The sequence below is a fragment of the Diadema setosum genome, chromosome 10 (genome assembly GCF_964275005.1).
Source record: "Diadema setosum chromosome 10, eeDiaSeto1, whole genome shotgun sequence".
Lineage (NCBI taxonomy): Eukaryota > Metazoa > Echinodermata > Echinoidea > Diadematoida > Diadematidae > Diadema > Diadema setosum.
The window spans coordinates 30,767,489-30,785,117 of record NC_092694.1 but is presented as its reverse complement, the minus strand read 5'-3'; the positions used below and the strand labels follow the sequence as shown (position 1 = coordinate 30,785,117).

The 17,629-nt window shown below is 36.7% G+C and overlaps 1 pseudogene; it reads right to left on the bottom strand.

Moving 5' to 3' along the window:
* Window positions 1-748: 748 nt before the first annotated feature.
* Window positions 749-17,629, bottom strand: part of LOC140233933 (uncharacterized) — a 36,631-nt pseudogene continuing 19,750 nt past the window's right edge.

The following is a 17,629-nucleotide window of genomic DNA, read 5'->3' as shown; positions in this document are numbered from 1 at the left end:
TCAGTATATGAATTCCTTTTTGTTTGTTCACCTGTATATAGACATAATACAGCATAAAAATAGCAAACTATGACTCAAGAACGATATCAAATAATTATACATACATGAAATAACTAAGAATAAAAGAAATAATGAAAACAAAAACTGTTCACACTTGTTTATACATGTATGGAAATATTCAGTGACCTACACAATTTTATCTTAGGAGATAAACTATTCCATACAATCTAGGTTCAACATAGCATCTTTACTAGTGTAACACTGGGACCACATTTAGGGATGCTATTTTGCACCTTTCACAGTAGTGAGCTTCTTTAAAGGAGAAGCTCTGCTCCTTTCTGGTTAAAGGTGCTCCCAGTGTGACACTGGTAAACGTGCAAAGCTGAATCTATTTTTTCTTTCACAGAGTGTACTTCAAGACCATGAATTCCTTATCAACACACCGTAATGTTCTTGTGTTACGATATCAACATACAAGTATTCTTTATGATATTGTGATTACATTAGATATTCAGGTTGAAAGAATTCGAGAAAATGTGGAAGTTGCTCATCGAATCAAATATCAAGCGTGGCAAGATTATTTAAATCCACTTCATGAAAATATTGAGTGAGCATCCTCTTTGTCTTGCTAGATTTTGCCAAAGCAGTTAAACTGTAATTTGTGGCAGGGAGTTATCAAAGTGTGATGTAAAGTGTGGAGAAAATCTTCGCAGAATGGAAATGACCATTACCATGATAATAACAAGAGTCAAGCTAGTTCTCCATATACATCACTGCTACAAAGTGGTTCATGCCGTGTCGGAGCACTGCTTTGCTCGCCATCCATGCTAGGCATCACCACCGAATAGTAGTGACTAGTATCAACATCTGACGAATCATCGTTGCCATGGCGACGTCGCTCTCCATTATGATGACGGGCTTTTCCGTTCTTACTATTGCTATGAAGAACATCATAATTATCGTCATCGAACAAATCCTCCACCGAAGATCTGTCTCCCATCGCCTGCTCTGCTCGCTGATTGCGCTGGTCTGGAGGTTGTTCTCTGGCTGATCCATCCTTGAAGTCCTGGTTTTGTGCAGTCTTTGATATCGCATCGTTCCCAGGTGTCTTCGGATGAGTCTTAGCGTCAGACTTGTTGGTTTGTGCGAGAGTTTCGTAGGCGTCACCAGCGTCCGTTGGTACATCACCAAGCTTGATTGTGTCAGCTTTTCCTTGGCCCTGCTGCCCGGGTCTAGTGATATACAGCCTGTATCATACATTACAGATATTACACATTTTTTTTTTCTAATAACCGATTCGGAAGTTTAGTGGCAGGGCATCAATTTCAAAGGCATAATTGACCATTTGCGGAAGAAAAAAAAAAACCCAGCATAAATGCTTCAAAATAGTTTTTAAATGTGAGTTAGGGATAGAAGCAACCAATGTAAAAATTTGAACCAGTATAATCGATTAAGTATTGTTATATTTGAAATATGAACAATAGTTATAATAGAAATCTTTTCAGACTAAACCGTCTACAGTTATGGTTTATTGAGAAAAATGGTGATATCTCCTTATAATATAGGCTTTATTGCAAAAAAAAAAAATGGTAGGATGTTTTGTAATACAAGTGACCTAAACATATGCATCAAATGTGATATCTTGAACATTTTTTAAATCAATGCTCCCAAAGGTAAACAGGCCCTTTTAGTGGTCTCCGGTCACTACTAATGCTTGTTTGTTTCATTTTCCATCTGAGAAGATGGAATGCCCATATTCAGCTGCACTATACTTGCTCTTCCTTAGGACAGTGTAGGATCCATTCATTCCAGGGGCGGACCATTTTACTAGGTTTCATATAGGCCTACATCCTGCTCTTTGCTGTGAATAACTGAAGCGGAATCTTTCTGTACATAACCAAAAGACTGGAAGAGTCTGTTTATGTCACCTCTTTCTGTCTACACAATGTCTGAATGGTTAGGGGTTTGACCTTTAACCATCTTATCGTGCTACAATGTATTTACATTGTACATCAATAGCACATGTTGCCGATAGGACTGACGGAGGGAAAGTGCCATTTAAATGTTATTTCATTGAACAATAATCTGCAAAACCGCTCTTAGGAACTTGCTTAGGGGGGATATCCATGCATGTGACTCGGATATTAGGGGAGCTCCTTGGTATTCACCTCCCCCCCCCCCCCCCCCGCCAATGTGCGCAGCATAGATGACACTCACCCCTTGCGATGTCGGTGAAACAAGACAACTGCTAACAGGGCAACGACAACTATCACTATGACGATGCTAACAACAACGATGATGACCGGCCAAGGACCATCTGAATATCGATTGCGAGTAAATGCATGACTCTCAGGTTGATGATTGCTTGTAGAGCGTATGTAAAATCGACTCACTTCAAAAAACAAAATATTATAATGGCAATATCTTAATGTCAGGCTACTTTTTCTTTCTTACCACCACTGTCAGCATCCTGGTAATTTCTTTTAGTAATCTAATGTGAATTTACGTATGGACCCAAAGAGGTTCCATCGTTTGCTTATGAAATTTTATACTGTAACAAAGAATCAAGGTCGAGAAATTTACCACTGTTTCTAATTAAACTTTTGTTTCTTCTAATACATTTATTTGTGTCAAAACTACTATTACATCATTCGAAGTGGATTCAAATTGATACTGATTTTATCGCTGTCTATTTATCTAAACTTATAGATGAAACTGCAGTTTTGTCTCTCTATATTGATTCTAACTGAAATGTATAATGCTTGAACTACATTGATTCAAACTGAAAATACCATTTTATCTCGGAGTTAATTGTACATCGAAATCTAAGTAATAACAGGTTTTTTTTTTCTTGTTTGTGGAGTTTTATCAGTGCATTCACATAACATTTATAACAATGATCGTCAAATTTATTAAAACTTCATTTAATCTCTTTCGGCAATGAAAAACAAAATACACTAGAGTTTAATCAAATGTAGCATAATTGATTACCACTTTGCATCGGAGAATTTCCCTCCTGGAGCGAAGCATTCCTCGTCATCAAGGGCGTCGTCATGGAAACGGAAGATGAGACTGATCCGCCTGAAGATATGTAGTCTTCTGTAGTGTTCTCGGCTGGATTAGCTACAAATGTGCGTGATGTAAAAGGAGTTGTGAAAGCTGGAGATTTGGGAAAGGTGTTGGCGTTATGGTAAAGAGTGTGATAAGGGTCTGGGGTGGTATCCATTGTGCTTGTTTGTGCTTCAGACGAGCTATCTGTGGCCATGAAAACAATACAAACAAAAACTATGATACACTCGCAAGCACTTACACACAGACGTATAACACACACACACATCATGGTAGAGATACTATAAGTAATAACGCAATCATACACTCAAAGATTATGATATCATTGAATGTACCTCTTTGTGATTGAACGGTATGTGTGAAAATGCCAACCAAGACTCACACGTTGTAACATATTGGCTTTCCACGCTGACGTCATCAATTCTTATGTCTGGTTTTCCTGTTCGTCTCACAGCAATAAATGAAATCTGGGGGGGGGGGATTATAAAAAAAAAAATATATATATATCGATGATACATACAAGGCTCCTCTGTACGGAAGAAATATTTCTCATCAGTGAAGACAACAACTTTTATGGAAAACAAATATTTCAATAAAATGTTATTTGACGTGTGCTGATCTGCTAAATGCAAAAGGAGCAAAACATTCCAGTCAAAGCAATTTATAGGGAGAGCCAAGACCACCGTCCCAGAAAAATAGCTATTATATAGATTCAAGGACCAATGAATGCAATGTGAGATCTTCTCGAATTTCGTGACGCATCCTTCTTAAATTACCTAATTTTTTGTTCCCAGTGTTTAATAGCAAAAATAACAACCACTCGGCCGAAGTCACTTACTGTTATTGTTCATTGACTGAAATATTTAGTAGCGGTAGTGAGTGGTTTCGAGTTTTTTTCCAGGTCATACTCAATGATCAAAATCTTATCTGACGTACTCGGCTTTGGCTCCATAGATCTTTGCTCACGACACTCAATGCCAGTACTGACAGGAGCATAAGGGCCTTGAAAAAGGCTACAATGGCAGCTGCTTTTATTGCAACCTTCTCTCAAAGTGTTTCTCACAATACACAAAAAATGATGTCGGTATCATGCACAAAATGTCGGATATTATGCGCGTACAGTGTGCGTGTGTGAGTAAGTGTGTTTGTTGTATGTATGCGTGTGTGTGTGTTTCTTGTATGTATATATATATATATGTGTGTGTGTGTGTGTGTGTGTGTGTTTATGTGTTTGTGTGTTTGTTATGTGTTTTGAACGTTTTAAGTTTCTCTCCATGCGATTAGTAAATTATGTAGGACAATGTATGTTATTATCATTTTCCTAAATTCTTAATTTTTTGCTTGGTAAATATGACTAACCCGAAAGTTTGAGAAACAGAACACATCCAATTTTTGCTCCGTGAAATCATTTGTGGTATTGTCAAGGGTCACATGTAGGCTTCCATGACAGTCACTCGTAACATTCAGAAATCCGTCTCCTGTTAAATAATATCTGAAGGAGAGCTGCCATCGTCCAGGGTCGAAGTCACGTGGTATTGTAGTTCGTACCGTTTTTTCATGTCTGCCATACCAACAATTGTAGTCTGCATAGAGATAATAATCTGTGACAAATGACATTATCATGACGGTTATGATGTTGGTGACGCCCATAGTAATCATAAACAAGGCATTGTAAAAGGTAAACAATGTAGATTCACTTTGTATATTGATAATATCTGTTTTACTGAAGTCATTGGTCGAATAAATAATAAATACAGGAAGTCAGAATATTAAATAGTCAATGCAGGAAATAAAGATGCATTTCCAACAAAAAACAAATGTCCTGGTATTTCTTTCTGTTGTGCTTGCTGTACCCCCCCCCCCACTTTGTTGATGTTAACGATTACTACATGGTAATGATAATCATTAATCAATCCCATGATATTAATGCACGACAGCGGCAGTCTAAAAAGGAAAGCACAATTCTAATCGTATTACCTTGATCACGTTCTTTTCACCGATTGCGTTCACACAGGAATCAGTTCGTCAGTATAGCCTAGGTCTAGCATCGTTAGATTTGAGGCAATGTGGGTGCACAACTACACGTAGTCTACAAACGAATACAATAAATTTTACATTTCATGTCACAAAACACCTTGAATTAACATAGAAATACAACATAAACATAAAATTGTCTTTGTATAAGGTTTTCATGAATTTACCAAACATAACACTATGTATCGTAACTTATTCATATGCACACATGACCATGCATACATAAATGTAGCGGACCTTCACTTTCTTTCATTGTGTATAACCATATGGGTTATATAATGATTCTGCTCACATTTGAATGAGTTATTATTCTGTCCTCGTAGCTAATCTTTCTAAAAAAGGATTTACAAATCTTTATCACCTTTTTATCGAGTGGCCTTCGTTACAGATTTAGCAGCATGACCCAAATTTATTGTTATCATTGGGATTTGGGAATATCAATGCTCCCTATTCAAATAAGATAACGTCGTCTCTACTTGAATAGTAAAAACCCAATTCCGCGGTGTCCTACTATATACCAGGGATCGCCCAATGACTCCAACATCCACCTCCTTCGTCGTCTACCATGCCACACGCAGTATACGTAAAACTGCATGCCCAGTCTCCTATTAAGAAAAGAAAAGAGAAATAAAGATATTATGTGTTATTTTTGCAACAATTCTGCAAAACTATGTAATAACTAGTGTTGGTAGTGGTAGATGTACTATTGGTGGTAAAACAGCAGCATATAGCAGTTTGTACGTGTTGCCAAATCCATTTCAAAGTTTTGATACAATCATGATTTGAGATTGGAAAAGAGAATGGGCGAAAGGAGGCATTATCATACAGTTAGTTTATTATAATATGCTATTCGTTGTTCCGAGTGATTGTTATTCCTCATGTTTCGTATAAATCAAAAGAATAAATAAATAAATTTTCGTTATTCCGAAGACTCGTTAATCTATAAAGGAAATAACTTTCGCAGTTCCGAAGGTTGGTAACCCGAAAATGAAATGAGTTTCGTGATTCCGAAAGTTCATTAATCCGAAAATGAGAAAAGGTTACTTATTTCGGAGGTTCGTAAATCAGAAAAAGAAATATGGTTTGCAGTGGTGCCGAAGATTCTTTACTATACGCATTCACCTTGTTTTCATGAATGAACTTCATTTCATTTTCAGATTTCGACCCGTCATAATGCCAAACCTTGTTAAAAATTTTTCTACCAACAGTTTTTTTTTCACATAGGAAAGAATTGGAGGTTAAAACTGAATATTAGAAATATATTGTTTAAACACGTTTCAATTTTTTTCACGCATTCTTTCACAAATGAATTAGAACTTGACAATTTTAATGAACATATTTCTTATCCTAACATTTAACCTCCTATATCAATCTAAGAATTCCAATCAAATGTATCAGTCAATACACTCAAGTTTTCAAGAATTGTAATTTCTTACTAAGGTCCTGTAATTTGGAGTAGCCATCACTTCAGTTAAACAGAGTCCCGCTTTTAGCAATACCAAAAGGAAGTATAAATCATGTTTATAGCCGAAATAATGATACCCGATGTGTATGTTTAATCGACTGCATGTTATTCGTCCAAGTATTTTTGTAGCTCTTTAGACAATGGTAAACAAGTATTAGCACTGAGAGGTCAAAAGATTTTGCTCATCCCCACATCTGCTGCACTTTCTTGTGTCAGATTATTACTATGATGTCATCTGCCCTGCTTCCCATCGATATTATAAGGTACTATTTAGCATAGTTTTCTAAATCTAGTCATGATTCTACCGTGTACTATGATAAGTAGAAAGATATTTTAAATCCTTTTTATATTTGAATAATATATCTCATATTCATTTAGACATAGGCCTATTGTTTTTTTTTTTGTTTTTTTTTTGTTTTTTTGCTGATGCAGGTTTTTACTCAGAAATATACTTTAAAATAACTGTTTTGATGCCTTTATAAGAACTATTCTTCACTATCATCAATTTTGCACATGATATGCATACAATTTGAAAACATCTTGCACAGGCATACTATTATTATGTCAACAGATGTAAATTTATACCAAATCATATTTCCAACATCGTGCATCATTTCATTTGATGGATCTGTATCACTTTCATACGGAGTGATCGCAGGAGTCAGTAGTGGCGCTTTGACTACCGATACAGTGACCTCTCCGTTGAATGTACAGTCAACATGATGCGCTATTGGCCCCTACTGCACGTAGAAAAGTATAGTATGTTAGAGGTTTCCTTACCATTTGCTGTGACTTGGTGCAAGAGGGCCAGCGTCATGACAAGCAACACGTCCATTACTTCCATCCAGATATTTTAAATGTAAAGACAACTTTTGTCTACACAAGTGTGTAGTTTACTGCAGCTAGGCGTTCATCCACTGTGAGAGTTGTTCCATGCAACCTCCTTGATCATCCAACATAGGAAATACTAAGTGGAAACCATGAATAATGCTGAAAGCTAACAGCCTACCGAGAGAGAAAGGAGGAAGTAAGTGAGTGGAAAAAGAGCAGGTCACCGTACGTACCTTCCCACTCGACAGTGAGTTTGTCGAACTTGAACTACAAACATCATAGTTTCACTCTCTGAGTTTCACTACACAGTAGAGCGGTAGAAGCAGACATTATTGAATTGGATTGAAAAAAAAAAATATTTGATCTCGATCTTACTGAGGGATCGAATTGACTTTGAATATAATCGCCTGAAAATAAGGTTTTAGCTGTACCTTAGAAACGATTTTGAGGACAAAAACAGTCTATTACATTTATGCATTCAAAAATCTGTTTCCAACCTCATGAAGGAGCGCGAAGTCATTTTGAATCGTCCTTAAATCAACATTCTATCATCCTAAATCGGCCAGTATAATTATGCAGACTGTTTTCATGCACCTGTAAATGTCGAATGTATTTAATATTAAATATATCCTGTGTTAATAGGATGATAATGACTTTCACACAATATGATTCATAACTCAAAAACAGTGCAGTGGTAAAACGCATTGTTTACTGCTACCCTGTGTAGAGCTGCAAAGACGGTGTGAATTATCAACACTTTGTAGGAAAATCATCTACATTTTTGAATCAGGCGAGAATTGAAGTAGATCATAAAAAAGGGGGAAATAGGAACAAGTCGCCTGCACGCTCTGTTTCAAGCTTCTTCTTTTTCTAGAAACGCGTAATTATGATCCTTCCCCAGCATTCATTATATCCGTGTACATATGCCATTTGCGACCACATGAATAACACACTGAAGTAGGGAATGAAAATCAAATGTGACATAATTATATTCAAACTGATAAGGATTACTTCCACCAGTATGTAAAATCTACAACCGGCGGAGGTTATGTTTTCGGTTTCGTCTGTCTGTCTGTCTGTCTGTCTGTCTGTCTGTTTGTTAGTCTGTCTTTATTTTGTAAGATAACTTGAGAACCAGTGTATTAATTTTCACCACACTGGCAAGCTGAGTTCATAATGAGACAAGAGAGAAACGATTAAATTTGAAGGTCATGAACACAAAGGTCATAATCAAGATCATAGTAAATGATATAGTGTAATCTAATCTCACAATAATTCAAGAATGTATGATCGGATTTTCACAAATTTCCCCTATAGGGTGTGTTTATTGTACGTAGTAAGAAAGAAAGAAAAGTAAGAAATGATGTAGTTTAGGGATTGAGAGGTCAAAGTCAAAGCCATTAGGGGTCATAGAGGACATAAAATAAGCTTAATCTCCCAATAACTCAAGAACGGATGATTGGATTTTTATCAAACTTGCAGAATGTGTTTTACTATGGTGAGAAGGAAACAATAAAATTCGTGTTCATATGAGGTCAAAGAATAAAGGTCATAAGATTATAAATATGAAATGACCTTTATCTTGAAAGGACCAGATGTTTTTGTGTGTATAGATGTCACTATACCTCTGTTTGTTTGTTTGTTTGTTTTTTTTTTTATTGAAGATACTGCCTACGAAATGTCAATACTTTAATCACGGATGCCTGTCCAAGGTCTGTTCTCTAGGAGCGCTCGTGATATGTATGTTTGCTATTATTTCCCTAACAACAAAGGATAGAGTTAATTGATCTCGTTTTTCTACGTATCGGTGATATGAGACGAGATCATCTTAATGGTTTGTTTGTTTCTTTGTTTTATTTATTTCAATACGGTTGAAAAAAAACCCACTATCAGCCTCAGGGCTGTTTTTCAGTGAGTCGTATATATCAACAAAATATAATACAAACAAAAGTAGGCAGAGCCGAGGAGAAAAAAAAAAGTAATCTAGACAAAATAAAAAGAAAAAAAGAATTATAAAAATCTGAGAATTACCTTATTAAAACAGAGTTTGGAAAATGATACAAATGTTTGACAGAAATCTATTTACCTGGGTTTCACATCTGAGATTGATTGGGAGGCTGTTATAGACTTTTGACGCTACGTACAATGCGCTGTTTCTCTTGAAATTTGTGTTTGGCTTTGGGAGGGAAACTTTGGATACGTTATTTATCAGTTGGTAGTGTGACAATTTTGTTGTTAAATAGCAGAAATCTCCCTAGGAACAAGTTTGCGTAGTAGTTTGAAAACCGATATGGCCAGGTCTTTTTCTAACTTCATATTCAGACAGTCTATATGTACTGTTTCATACAGTAGCTTTCGACTACACATACCATCTACTTGTAGGTTTATTCTCAGTGCCCTGTTCTGAACGACCTGGAGTTTCCGTGTGGCTGTAGAATTTGAATGCATCCACATTGTATTGCAGTAGTCAAAATGGGAGTTGTATCATGCTTTTGTACAACAAGATCGCGGTATCTAGGTCAATGAATGCACGTGTTCGTCTTAACACGTGTGATCTACTTAATGCCCTTGACTTAACATAACTTATTTACAAATCAGATGGTCACATCCGATTCCCACCATATTCTCACAATAATACCTCATTTTGTTTGTATATATCTGATTTGAAGAGTCGAATATTTTTCTTTACATTGAGCATTGTGTTGATTGCTGGTGTGTCTAGGGACTTTAAAACAAACTAGGCTTCTTAATGCCCTGTATAGAAGGCAATGATATGCAAACCCCCAACATGCACACACAGACAACGTCGTGACTATGACAATGTCTTGAGTACGTCTATGAAATGAATTCTTGCATACTTTGGAATATTTTCTCACATATGGGTTTTTTTTTTCTAATACTTTTTAAAGAATATTTTTGTATCTGTTGCCCCTTATGAAAAAAAAAAAATGAGTAACGTGATATAACAAAGAATGATAACGAAAATATGCTCAATGTCCAATCTTGCCACAATATTAAAAGAGAGGTACCCACAGACTGCTGTCGATAGTAACAATGGTTCTGAGATCAAGCGAGAAAACGGGAACATATCCATTTTTTCAGAAGTTGATCGATAATGGTATCTACTCATGAAATAATCGGATTCACCTGTTACAAAACAGTACATCTATATAAGCTGATTGAAGTGTGAATAAATCAGTGCATGGGGTAATATAAGTGTGTTTACTGTTTTACCACTCAAAATTAATGCCAACAACGGAAAACACGCACATTCACAAAGTAAACAAATAATCATCAAGCAGACTCGTTGATTAATTGATTTGAATTTATTGCAACGTTCTTTTCACAAAAACAACATAATGACCAAAATTAACTTAATTACAATCACTATTATAATTATTATGTATTAACATCTTCTATAGTCAGTTCGTGACGTAGAAAAAGAGTCAACACGTACACTTTGACTGAAAATGATTTAAGACCAAGTGATAATACAAAACAGCATTATGGGAACAGAAGTGGGGGAGGGGCTGCTAGAATTAAAAGCACTGCTTGTATGACAGCTTGTAAGATTCCAAAAATCGAACAAATAGCAAAACTTCTATCAAAATGGTCCAAATGAGATGATTGAATTTTTACTTATAAGAAAACGGAGAATAGAGAAAGTAAGAATAGTACGAATAGATAGGCCAAAATGAGATGAAAGGGGAAAGAGATAGAGAGATAATCGAAGAATATCGAAGAGGATAGATCAACATCAAAGAAAATATTTTCAAGTAACATATTCATTCTCTTAAAGTTAATCAATACAAATAAAAATAAATCTTGGCCGCTATGAATTCCAGAGTTTTGTATAGGCCCCGTGATATGAAAGCTTTGTTAACAGACAACGTTCTTTCTTGAAGTAAATTCAATGATTTGACTGTCTCTTTGGGTTGTTGTGAGCAGAACTGTTTTCCATAAACTTTTTAAGATAATTTTATGGGAAGATCAATAAAATTAGAATTGCGCATAAGCTGTTATAAACAAAAATCATATCAATCCCGAATTTTAAGAATTATGTTCATGAAACAAAGGATTGATGAATGAATAAAAAACAATGTTACAAATTACATGGCAATCCTTTTCGTAAATTAAAAAAATAAATAAATTAAAAAAAACGTAAAGTTTGCCTCAATTTCCCAATAATTATCCATATTACCTTATCATCAATAAAAAATCTTTGTGTACATTATAGGTCTTGTGATGTAATGCGTGTGGGCCTTTTTGCCTATACAGTGTCGGACTCATGGACATATTTTGCTTAGTGTCAGACTCGTGGGGCTTGTTTGTCTGCTGTCGGACTGATGGGCTGCGTGATTCGTGGGTGACGAAATCGTGACGAACACCCTTAATTAAGGCCCCCAAAATATGTACGATATATATATATATATATATATATATATATATATATTATTCTATACATCAGTGGGTACATTGGGTACATCCTGCATATAATATGATGTATTTTTATTTGTAATTGTTTGAAAGTTTGCATACTGACGTAAATGACGAAGAGAGATAACACTTTCGGTGACATTGTGTATAAAAGTCCATAAAAGTACTATTGCTATTGGCAAAAGAAGACGAGAGTAAAGAATACTCTTCATGGTTTTTTTTTTTTAAGTATTCTTATAAAGGCACAATAACAAGCATGAGAGCTTATACTTTCTGAAAGTACGTTTTCTCTTCCTTTCTATTTCTCTCTCTCTCTCTCTCTCTCTAGCTCTCTTTCCCTCACTTAAATGTTCTGTTTTGTTAGGCTCCCATGATCCCGGCAAAGGACCGAAACAGAAATTCATTTCATGAAAGAAAATCTAAACATCAGTTGACATCCAGGATCATACGAATTAGGGAAGTGGTGATAGTTTGATACGGACTCATAGTTACCTTTGCCTGTGGCGTTGCGTGCAGATATTGAAATGTGATATAGCATAATTATGTCAATGATTATGATATCTAATTTTTTTTTTCCATGATGCAATTGCACAGTGGAATTCTCCTCTATGTCAGGAAATGGAGATAGGGGAGACACGATATTCCTAATCAAATATGCAAATTTTGAGTTGTTGAACATGTGGCATATCATGCAGCATATTTGAGCTTGCTTCAGACGACATAATTATCTGTGGCTAAGAAAAATAATTACATACCAAAAAATAATCATGATACACTCTCGAGCACGTACATATCGACGTACAACACACGCACAACATGCAAAGATTATAACACGTTGAATTCATTTATCTATTTTTTTGTCACTGAAAGGTATGTCATCATAAGGGCCGACTAAGATTTACCTGTTATAACATATTGGCTTTCCACGCTGATGTCGTCCATTCGTATGGTTGGATCTCCTGTTCGCCTTACAGCAATGAATGAAATCTGGGAGAGGAGAGTTGTAAGAATGATTATGATGATACATAAGACTTCTCTGAAGGGAAGAAATATTCCTAATCAGTCAAGACAACAATTTGCACGGAAACAAATAAGTAAAAAAAAATCTTATTTGATGCTGCTGATAGCTTTTTCAAAGCGACAGTACGTGTGGTGATTTGATGAATGCAAAAGGAGCAAAATATTCTAGTCGAGGAAATAAGGAGAACCAAGACCACTGACCCAGGAAATGACTAGATTCAAGGACCAATATGAATGAGATAGGAGATCTGATCAAATTACGTAACGTACCCTTCTTAAGTTACCGAAGTTTGTTTCCAGTGTTTCATAGCAAATGTCACAACCACTCAGCCGAAGTGACTTACTGTTAGTGTTCATTGACTGAAATATTTGATAGGGGTAGTGAGTGGTTTCAAGTTTTAGCCGGTCGTGATCTTTTTCCCGGCTTTCGCTCCATAGTTCTTTACTCACTACACTGTCAGTGCCGATAACAGCATATAAGATTATAACGGCTGTCACGATGTGACCGAGAGTGCGAGTGTGGAATGTGTGAGACTCCTTTGTTCATGCAAGCCATCAGGTGGGAAATGGGGACATCAGGCGTAAACAGCATAGAAATTCAGAATCGGGCAAGCCAGGTGGAGAGAAGTGGTTAGGAAGAAAGGACAGTGTGGAAGAAAGAGGGAGGCTCAGTGGAGCCAGGGTAGAATAGCTAACTTAGAAAGGGAGAGTTGGTAGAAAAGAATAGGTATTTTGCTAGGGGGAGATAGTTGGGATAGATAGGTTTAAAGCAAAAAGGTAGAATTAGTGGAAAGAAAAGGGACTGGTAATAAAGAGGGGAAAGCTAGTTGGAACCAGTTTAAGCGCTGTAAAGGGTGGAGTTACATTAGAGGCGACAAGGAAAGTAAATTTGGAGGGAAAAATCAGTTGGAAATGAACATCTTGAAAAAGGCTACAGCAGCAGCTGCTTTTATTGCAAGATTCTCTAAAGTGATTCACACAACACACACACACACACACACACACACACACACAAAGGATGTCGGTTTCATGAGCAAAATATAATGAATGTATAGCGTGTGTGTGTGTGTACGTGTGTGCGTGTGTTAAAATGATTTAGCATCATAAGAGAGAAGAATACAGCTGCTTATTTCTGTTCGTATTAGTATTTCATTTCAAAGATAGGGTTTGTGTCAATGAAATTCAAATAAAGAATATAATAAAATAAAAAAAAATGTTTGTGTGTGTTGAACTTGATATTGTTTTAAGCTCCTCTCAATGCGATCAGTTAGTATAATGTAGACTTATACAATGCATGTTATTAGTATTTTCCTAAATTCATTCTTAATGTGTGCGTGGTATATGACTAACCCGGAAGTTTGAGAAACAGAACAGATCCAGATTTCGTTCCATGAAATCATCTCCGGTAGGATCAAGGATCACAAGCACGCTTCCGTCACAGTGACTTATCACGTTCAAGAATCCGTCTGCAGTTAATTGATATCTGAAGGAGAGCTGCCATAGTCCAGGGCCGAAGTCACGTGGTATTATGGTTCGTACTGTTTGCTCACGTTCACTTCCGAAACAACTAAAGTTTGCTTAGTATTGATCTGTTGTGGCGATGGCAAAAGGCGACGAAGATATTGATAATAATCATACTGAAGATTTTTTTTTTAATATGTAAAATAGGATGACATTACTCTAAAAGCAACATCTGCCTGACATTAACTACGTTTTTCTAAATTGCCATAGCAACTTTGATAAAGATTCCTCTAAATTGTTAACGTTTTTAAGTGAGAAATATCAGTTTAGAGACCGCTAGCAAAAGAGTTTACTGTAACGTGGCAGAGTAAATACGCAATGACTGAAACGGAAACTGAACGCTGACACCCATTTGTTTCAGCTGTTAATTTTCATAATCAGCGGTCGTAACAACGTAGTAGAAAGGAAGACACGTTTCTAAACTCGTCAAAGGAGGAAATCTAAATGCATTTCCAATCAACAGACGCAAGTTTAATGGCCTTTCTTTATTTTTCACTCTCTCTGTACCACCTAGGCAAATGATACTAGTTGTCAATGGTATTGATAAACACTTAACAATAATTGCATCATATTCAGTACCAACATTCATCAGTCTAAAGTGGCCAGCAGATATTAAATTTTATTTCCTTGACGAGTTTTTGCCTTCACACAAGGGCCAATTGTCTTTAGTGAAATATATGGCAAAATGGGTGCACAAATACACGTAGAATAAATAACAAATGAATGCAAACAATTCACAAAATTTCATATCCCATAAACAAAAGAAGCATTTATTTTCATAGTATCGGTTTCTATAAAAATTAATGTATTGACGAAGAATCTATACTTCTTCGTACAATATCATGATGGTTCTGCTAAAATTCAGCATGAATGTTATGATATTGCATAGGAATGTCTAATATTTCTATAAAGGCCATTGCAAGTATGTGTCAGGATTTTCTTGAGTTGCCCTTTCAACAGATTTATAAACAGGACTTATTACAAATTATTATCGTTACCATTGACAATGTCAAAGCTATTTCTGATTAACTTGATTAACTCTGCGTAACGCTTATACTTTCTGTAAATTCGCGGGTTAAACAGAAGAGGACGACGCCAGCATCCACGTCCTTCGTCGCCTATCACACCACAGTCAGAAGACGTAAAATCGCATGTCCAATCTCCTATCCAGAGAGGAAAGAGAAATAAAGATATGTGCTGTTTTTATTTTTTACATTCCTATGAAACTGCAAGATAAGCATTGTGTACTATACGCTTGGTGGTAATACAAGCAGTATAGTTTATATTTAAGCCCCTATAGACAAATCCATTTAAAAAAGGCTAATATTTTTCATGACTTGAAATGAAGAAACGTGAAAATGGAGATAGGATACATCAGCATAATGATTTAAGTTCGTTTCCGGAGGTTCTTTATTCCCCGATGTTCGTTACTCCGAAAATAAAATGAGGTTCGTTATCCTGAAGATTACATGGTAATGTGAAAATTAAGTTAGCATCGTTTGTTGCGACACGGATTGTCGCCCCTATACACGGATTGTCGCATCCTGCTCGGGGCGACAATCCGTGACGGTCGTTGGCGGCACGGATTGTCGCCCGCCCTCGAAGCACATTTTACTGGGTAATATCGTTCTAGACATAATCATTGAAATACTGACACATAACTTACATGGCTACATCCATGCAAACATGCCCTGTAAAAAGTCATGGTGAGGTTTCAAGGAAGTGTCAATGTGCGCGTGCACATGATAATTTAGTGTCCGTTTGTGTGTGTGTGTGTGTGTGTGTGTATGATGGAAGAATGTGTTTATTATGTCAGTTTTTTGCGTATGTGTTTTTCAGCTGCGCGTGGGGAGGGATACCTAGTAAGCTGTTGCTGGCATAAACGTTGATATTGATTTTATCAGCAGCTTTGAATGTGATGAGTTTGGCGGATTTGTATATGAATTCGGAGCCGAGCTTGCGTGCGGGCGGATGCTGCTTTTCTGCATACGGTCCATTATGTCTTATTTATCAACATTGGGAAGTCGTTTCATCAGGAAGGAATGTGGTATCGGTTCGGGTGTGCGTGTGTATGTGGGAAGGGGGTTACATTTCGTTATTGCAAAAGTTTGTTATTTGTGAAGGCTCATTCGTCCGAAGGCTCTTTATTCCAAAGGTTCGTTATTTCGAATTTCATTTTTGGATCAACGAACATCTAGGTATAGGGAATTGTGTGTTTCGGATAAATGAAGCTTCGGAAAAAAAAAAACAAAAAAAAAACGAAACTTCGGAATAACGAACCTTCGTGTGTGTGTGTGTGTGTGTGTGTGTATGTATTTGGGTTGGTGAATGTGGTTGTGGGATGATTTAGGTTTTGTTTAATCATGGGTTGGTGGGTTGGGGATTGGATTTGAAGAAGGATAGTTAATGGTATGACAGATGTTGGTATAGATTTGATATTTAGGATATATGTAGGCCCTAGGTTTGTTTCGGTTGGGGAGCGGGTGGTGGTCGGGTTTTTGTATGACTGATTTCATTCTAGATTTGTGTAATGTATTTGTGTGTTTTTTTTATGTATATGCCCTTGTATGTAAGAAGGTGCTACATGATCCAAACCAATATATTCAAGGAATGTATAGGTTTGGTAGGGTCCTACATGTGAAAACTTTCTCGTGAAGAAATTATTAGTAGGGTTGGTCTATAATCGAGTTATCTATCTCTCCGTATCGCCCCGCATATTTTTTCCCGTATGTTTTTTTAAAAATGCTCTGGTGACAGCAAGAGATCCCCGGGTGTCCGCAGAAAAAAAAAAAGAAGAAGACGTATTTGGACGTAACGCCGGACGCAGAGCATTATGTGACTGGGGCCTTACGTAGACACACGAACGCTCACACACAACACACACACGTAGGGCCTACGTAGCCCATGAACACCAAACCCCTCAGATACTCATGCAGGCACAAAACTGCGCCCACAAACACGCACCATCGCATACCCTTTGATATACACATATAAACGCCACTATTATACCACATACACACGTAAGCATACAGGCACACGTATTCACACAGACAAACAAACACTACCACTATACAACCACCACACATGCACAGTTTCTACATATTGTATTATTATACTCCAAACACACACACACACACACACACACACACACACACACACACACACACACACACACACAACAATACGGAAACCCATGCACAAGTCACTTATTGTGCGCACCTACAAATCATACATATCACATATCATGCAGCT